This window comes from Lygodium microphyllum, chromosome 1 (genome assembly GCF_053477565.2).
Source record: "Lygodium microphyllum isolate KBCC chromosome 1, Lygodium_microphyllum_v1.1.10, whole genome shotgun sequence".
Classification (NCBI taxonomy): Eukaryota; Viridiplantae; Streptophyta; class Polypodiopsida; order Schizaeales; family Lygodiaceae; genus Lygodium; species Lygodium microphyllum.
Window position 1 is genome coordinate 171,708,333 of NC_141135.1, and position 7,943 is coordinate 171,716,275.

Consider the following 7,943-nt stretch of genomic DNA (forward strand, 5'->3'; position numbering starts at 1 on the left):
TGAAGTGGGACTGAAGGGTCATTGTTTGAACAAGCCTTCTCATTAACTTCTTTTGATCCCGTTTGCGATGGCATCAATTGAGAAAATTTTGCCATAAGTTGAGCATTGGATTCTACTAAGTTATCAATGGAAGCCTTGGTTTGGGTAGTTGATTCCATCAACTTATCAAGCGTAGACTTCGTTTTTCCATGAGATAAAACTATTTGCTCCATTGTAGACTTTGTTTGACCAAATGATAAAATCATATGCTCCATTGCTGACAAAATAGCCTCATGACGTTTCTTATGTCTTAGTTCATGGGCACATAAAGCGTCATTGAGAATACTAATCTCTCCTTGTTGATGCTCTTCAGGGTTCTCTTGAAGTGTGCTTTCCATCATAGAATCCCTGATTTGTTGTGCATAGTCCTCCTGGACCTTATTTTTGCCTTTATGCCCTGCCATACCAGTGCAGTCCTGCAGTACCCCCGTCAGTAAAACGGCTATAACTTTGGCTAGAAAACTCCGATTGCAAAACTTTTTTGTGCGAATCGAAGCTTACAATGCCCTCTTCGAGATGAGCTATAGCACGCTATAACAGGTTTAGGACAGAAAATTCTGTAACTGAATTTCAGAGTCTGAACTGTCCAATCCTGCACCCTGTTTAGACCTGTAAGTGCCCTGTTTTGACCCTGTAATGCAAGAAAGTAACCTCAAATGGCTACCAAACCCTGCAAAGGGGTATATAGGACCTGTGGGTACCCTGTAGTACCTGCACCTGTACTTCAGTATCAAAGGGTGTACCTGTATCCACCTGTAAATACCCTGTGGGTAACCTGAAAATGCCCTGTTTTACCCTGTTTTACTCCAGTAGGTACTTGAGTCATTGGAAAGTCTTGAATCTTCAATTCTCCACTCGTTGTACCTGTGTGAGGGATAAAACGGCAGGACGGGCTCCCTACACGGGCTCCGAATCACCGGGAGGTGGGCAAAGTTCCCCCCGGGTCGGTTGGTTGCACCCCTTCGGGATCTTCGATAGTGAGGGAGGGTCACCTCTCTTTTGTCCCACTATCTCCCCCGGCATCCACCTTTTTCCTCGGTGGGAATATCAACATGGCAGAGGCTAGTGTACTAAGCAATCAGCATGATATGCAATTGAAAAATATTCATTCAGCCTTTCATGAGATGCAATTGATTGAGATAAAAGAACTTGAGATGGGAGAAGGGTTTTACCTATGCAATTCAGTGACTCACTGATTGCTAGTACTTACCCTTTACAATTTTCCAATTTAGGCAAAAGAGAATCAACCAATCAATTGGATTAGAGTAAGCAAAGGAATCAATCAATGTATTCAGTCCATAGGATTCAAATGTTATGCTGAAATCTCAGATTAAGGCCTTTCATTCACTGATTGAAGCTAATATGCATTAGGCAAGCATTGCATTCATGAATAGATGAATTCAAGCAAAGGTTGGCTGAAAATTTGATGAAAATGTTCAATTCTTTAATCTCTCAGTCAAATGGCTTAAGCTCAGCAATTGGATTAATGAGAGAGATTAAAAATTGAAGAGAAATACCTTGATATGGCTGAAAATAACTTGCCAAATGCTTGATAGGGCTCCCGGTTGTCCAATGTTAGCAAAATAATCCATAAGGCTTGCTTATCTGAAGGTTGAGACCAATCTTGAAGCTTCAAATGCTTGAAATTGAAGCATTAAACCCGTTTCCCCCAAATTTTTGCTCCATAGAAGCTCTTGATCTTCAATCTTTAGCCATCCCGTGCTTAATCCTTGCAATTTGTTGAAGAATCCTTGCTGAAATGATTCCACGGGCCAAAAGGATGAAAAATCTTCAAGAAATTGTCAAGAAATGGAAGCTTGGGCTGAAGCTTTCATGGCTGCCCATGGATTGTTCACCTAGGGTTTATGAAGAGGTTGAGGAGCCATGAATGGAGCTGAATCTTCCCTTTTCACTGATGATTTTACTTGCCAAGGGATCAGGAAGAGTGCCAAGGGCTGGTGAGGAAGCAACCTGAGCAGGATGCAGGCTGGAATCAGCCCGAAAATTGCGCCGCAATTTTCGGGGCTGTTTCTGGCCCCAATGCTGAGCCAAACTGGAGCAATCTTGTGCTCAACCTGAAGCTCTTGAAGAGAGGGATCTATTCCAGGTAGTTTTTGGTCAAGAAGATCAAGGATGAGAGAGATATGAACAGATCTTGGGGCTGAACTTCCATGGAACCTGCAGGAATTTCCAGGAAAGGGGAAAGAGAAACCCCTCTTTTCAAAGTAACCACAGTTTGTTCTCAAACTAAGCCCGGTTAACCATCCTTTACCCTAGTTACCTTCAATTTTGCATAAAATTTGGTGACGTCCAACCATTTAAGCCCTTATCCGCCATATCTGACCTTGGATATCTCCAGATGTAGTCATTTGCTAACTGTAGTTGTCCTGCAGCACTCCACTAGTCACTGTCTTGTACAATTTTTATCTGAAATTGGTTTTGAAATAGGAAAATAGGAGTGAAAATGGAAGAAAATAATGGATCAAAGACTGAAGCTCTGATACCACTTGTCAGAGAGAGAACTAGGGAGAGAGGAAGAGGAGAGAGAAAGACTACAGAGGAGAGAGAAAAACTGCAAGAAGAGAGAGAAATAGAGTGACGAGGAGAGAGAAATACTAGAATTGGAGAGAGAAAGACAGGAAAGATGAAGAAGCCATGGAAGCTTGGAGCAAGAAGGGAGAGAAAGATTGTAAATGTATTGATATGTCAAAAGATGTGTAAAATTACAACTTCTCTCCTTATATACCAGTGTCAATGTGACATGGCATATTAATAGCATTCTAAGTATTCCCAGCTTCTTACACTTCTTGTCTTCTCCTCATCCTTTCCCTCCCTCTCCTCTCCCTTCTCCACTTCTTTTTCTTCTCCTTCCTTATCTTCTCCTCCTCATGCTCCTCTTTCCTCCGCCCTCTTGCAGGTGCCTTATTGCCCCTTAGCCGCCGCCGAGACACGCTCTCTTGGCCCACTGTGCCAATGTGCCGCTCCTCACCTTGTGGCCTCCATTGGCCGCTCTAAGCCATCTCTACCACCTGCTTGCCTCTAGGGAACACTACCATCACCACCTTGGCCTCCTGCTCCCTCCATCCTGTCTTCTATTCCCTACCCTCCCTCTCCTCTCCCTTCTTCTTCTTCTTCTTCTTCTTCTTCTTCTTCTTCTTCTTCTTCTTCTTCTTGCACCAAACTAGTATCCTATTGTGTGCCCCCCTCTGGCCCATATTCCCTCTCCCTGCCCACTATACCACTTGGCCGCTTGCACTCGTCGTGGCCCAATCATCCTTGCTGCTTGCCTATCTCTAGGGAGCACTACTACTAGCACCTTGTCCTTCTCCTCCCTCCTCCCCTTGTCCTATTCCCTCTTCTTTCTATTCCCACATGTTGTTCCCCTCGTTCCCACCCCCATTCCCCCCTCCCCCCCACCCCTCCTAATTTTCCTTCTACCCCCCTAGTTTTCCCCCCCACCCCTCCCCCGTCACCCTCATTCCTATCCCCCCCTCCCCCCCAAATTTCCCCATATCCCTCGATTTTCATACATGCTATTCACACATAGTTTTTTGTGATCCGTGCATATGTATCTATGGTTCTTTGCTACCATTCAAGTGTGAGGACACACATGGGATCTCATCTGTGCCGTGGAACTTCTTGATGATGTTCATGTGCAGCTGAGCGAACTATGATATCTACCTTTTTTCCACTATAAATTTCTAAAACTTTTTAAGACAAAAATAAAGTAAAAAATCACAACAAAACCAAACCCATGAAATTACTAAAAAACCATCAATTAGCTTTATCAAACCATGACCCCTTCATATACAACTCACACACCATATACACAAACTAGACATACAATAGTCACCTAAATGGAACCTTTTAAAAAAAATAGAATATATCATTATAGCTCAACAAATATATATCAAGAATCAATGGAGTGTATTATGCTTAGAAGCTTGATGGTTTGTAAATCTATCTATGGAGAGGGATTCATCCCTCGGGTAAGTTACTCATGAATAAATGTGTGCATCACGTGGGTTCAAAATAAGGTATTTTTAAAATACATTTTTTACATAAAAAAGGGTGTAATATAAAGGGGTTATTTATAGATTGAATAGAAAAGGGTTATTTTTTATTCATGAAAAATTCATAGACAAGGATATTTATAAATAGACCTTGAACACACATGATGTAGAGGATATACATATAGTAATTTCCTCAAGATTCATCCACAAATATCTTGGAAGGATTTTAAAAGAAATGCAAATAACACGTTCTCTCCATAAGTACAAGATATTTGCTCGAAAGACAAAGAGCATGGAAATACAATATGTTCAATTAATGGGGATCAATATCCACATTAGCATTAAATCATAATTTGAATACTAGCTTCTAATCATTATAAGAATAACAATGTATATATGGTAAGTACTAAGAAAAATGAGCAACCAATCTAATTGAAGGATCAATACATTGATAATATATTTGGGAAAACTATAAATAACTCCAATAAGCTTGTATAGGAGTCTTCCATTCCCTTGAAATGACATGCCAATTAATATGGGGACCCACCAACAAATCTGTCTAACTCTATCCTTATCATTTAGATATCTACAAATCAACACCAAAGTGGCTATTAACCAACTAAGGTGGATCAAAAATGAAATATGTAAAAGAAGGAAGAGAAACAAGCATACGAATGAAGTGATAGATATACAAAATCATAAAAATAAGGAAAGCTTAAAGGTGGAGACTCAAGAAATTTAACAGAATTCGATAAGAAAGGAGTTAAGAACTATTCTAGAAAAGTAGATTGTAACCTCTCTACCTTGGTATGAAATAGTGGGCATAGCATTGAACTACATTACAAAGCAACCAAGTCCGTGTTTGACAAAGAAGGCATTGGGGGTATACTAGGACTTGGTGGAACAAAGCCTAATTGAGCCAATTGTTCTTTCAAGTCCTTGATCTGAGTATTCTCACTGTCAATTATGGAGTTTGCTATTTGTAACTCTATTTCTATGTAGCAATTAAGGCTTGGAACTCCTAGTTTTTATTAGATCTCTTTCATCAGTAATAGTATCTACCAAAGTTTTTCTTCTGTTAATAGGGCTTGCAAAGAGGATAGTTTCACTTTCTAGGCTTCTAACAATTTAATTTGCTGCTTCATTTGTTTGAATAGATCAAATAGGGTTTCGTTAGTTGCCTTACATAACTCCTTATTGGAGTGCTACATCTCTGCATAAAAAGAAGAATATAATTGTTGAATACATGTAGTAACTAAAAATCTCTATGGAGCTTTGAATGGCATCTCTTGCGATACTAGGTGGTGCAAAGAAGGAACTAATATTTCCATATTTCCATCTCCATGTACCCAAAACAAATTTACAAATGTAAGACATGCAAGAAAAACATTTCCTGATGTAGAAGAGATTGACACTAGAGGAATTGGAATTGGAACACTTTCAAACACACACTTTAAGTGCTTTCTTTGGATCACTAGAGGAGGAGGAGAATCATTCACTTCAAGAATAGGTTCAAGATATTTTGAATGAGGAGAAACCATTGAAAGGTTTTTAGAAGATGATGTAATTTTTTTGGCAAGGGAATAGTATGCCAAAAAATCATACAAATAGGACCTATAGGTGACATTAGTCACATTACCCCTAGTGATCTTGATAAAATATTGATCCATTTTTGTACAAAGGTATTTAAGTACCATTCTAGAGGTAGTGAACAACTCCTTGGATTAGTAATTGTAGGAAGTCTTGGCAAGCATAAACCTATCCTAAAGAAATTGGCACAACAGCTTCCAAAATGGATCAGAGATCATTGCTACCGAGACACCTGAGGTGGTAAGAACTTTCTTAAAATCCAAAATTGTATGAGTTTATTTCTACAACACCTTGATAATGTCCTCACTAGCTAAGAGCTAACGTACTACTAGAAAAACCTTGCCACAAAAAGGAAGAGACAAAGATTTCCCCAAGCCTCTGGGTAACATTCTAACATTGGTATCTCGGACTCAACCAACCTGTTAACCATCCCAACCAAACCACATTCTATAGAAAATTTGACATGACCTAAAAATTCCATAAGATCACAAAGACACCATGATCCCTATATTAAGCAATTAAAAAAAACAAAAAAGCAAAACATACATACCGTATTCTTGACGACAACATTGTGACCATTAGAATACCAAAAACCATACAAACCATAATGCATGGACACTACTGAATCAAGACTAAACTGATCATATTGACATACCACTCGCATGTAGTGCATTCATTGAATTAATGATCAGTGAGAAGTGAGTAGATTCAACTTAAATATTTGGTGGATTTTTAGAAAATTTATTATTGATGGGTAAAATTTTAGGATCTCTAAATGAAAATTTATTCTTAAAATTTATCATGTATGGAGCATTTTTTGGCCAACACGTGCATGAGCGACGACTAATTCCTTTTATTACAAATTATGATATAGGTGTTTGGCACATGAAGCACATGCAATATGAATAGTAGTATATAGTATTATTTTAATGGTGTGTTGGGTGCAGCTACATGTGAAAAATGTGATTAATTGGATTTATTTTAGGAATTAAATGTGATTTTTCCTGCATGAAAAGAACAAAAAATTTTGATACTTGTAGGGTGTGCATATGCACCCTATGTTGAATCCGTACACTAAAAAGGAACATCCATGTCTATGAGAGAAACCAAAATGCAATCCAACCACTTGACAACACAAGGGCAAATACAAAAACATGGTATGTATTTTTGTGTAAGTTATTTATGTATTTTTTATATTTTTAAAAATTTATTATAAATTTTTCTATTGGATTAAAATAAATCAATTGGAAAGGAAAATAATAATGAAAAGTGTGAAATTTTGAATGGGATTTTCCTAGGTTCTGCTCATATTTTTTTGCCATATTTTTAGATTTTGAAATATTTTCAATGAATTTCTAAGTTTTTGTGGGTTTTTTTACAAGTTTTTAATAAGATTTGCTATTCAAAATTTATGGCTATATTTTTTATTTTTTTACACTTTTTTGTATTTTATTTTATTTTGTTTAAGTGGTTGTTTCTTAATTAATTACAATGGATAGAAGAAACCTATTATATCCTTCACAAGTTTGTCATGATTTTATCTTTTTAGGATAAGTTCATGGATAAAATGTGTTTTTCTTTTGTCAAAATTTTTTGCCAGATGTAGGTTATTAGAGGGGGTCGATGATTGGTTCGAGCTAAATTTGATGATTGATGATGATTATTTTAGAGCTTTTATTGACTTTTCGAAGGTCGTAATAATGCTCCCTTAGCTAAGTATAGGGAGATATTGAATGTTGAAATGTTTGTATTTTTAGCTATTTTTTATTGGTTTTTAGGTAATTTTTTATTGATTTGTGGTATGCTTGATTAGTTTTTGGATGGTTTGGAATTTGTTTGAAGTATGTTGGAATGGGTTGAGTAGATTTGAGAAGCTCATGTTGATTTTTTGTTGAGTTATGATGTGCTGATTGGTTCTAACTCTAATGGGTTTGTTTTTGCTTATATTTTAATATGTTTTCTTTCTATTTGAGAGGTTATGATTGTAGATGACTAATTTGAGGATTAATTGAGATTGATTTTGATATTTTTTTATGGTTTCAGTTAGATTTGGTCTGAACTATATAGTTTTTATACCTTTTGTAGACATTCTGGAGTATACTGTTACTTCTATATGCCTTATGTTGTCTTCTCTATACTTCTATAAGTATTTGGATGGGTGGGCATTTAGCTTGGAGATGTTTCCTAATCTTGGAAAGAGAAGAATGGAAGCTCTTAATAGCTTCAAAAATTAGAAGAAATAGGTGATGAAGACTTGAAGTGAAAACTGAAGTGATAGTGACATTGATGAGCTCTCAAGGA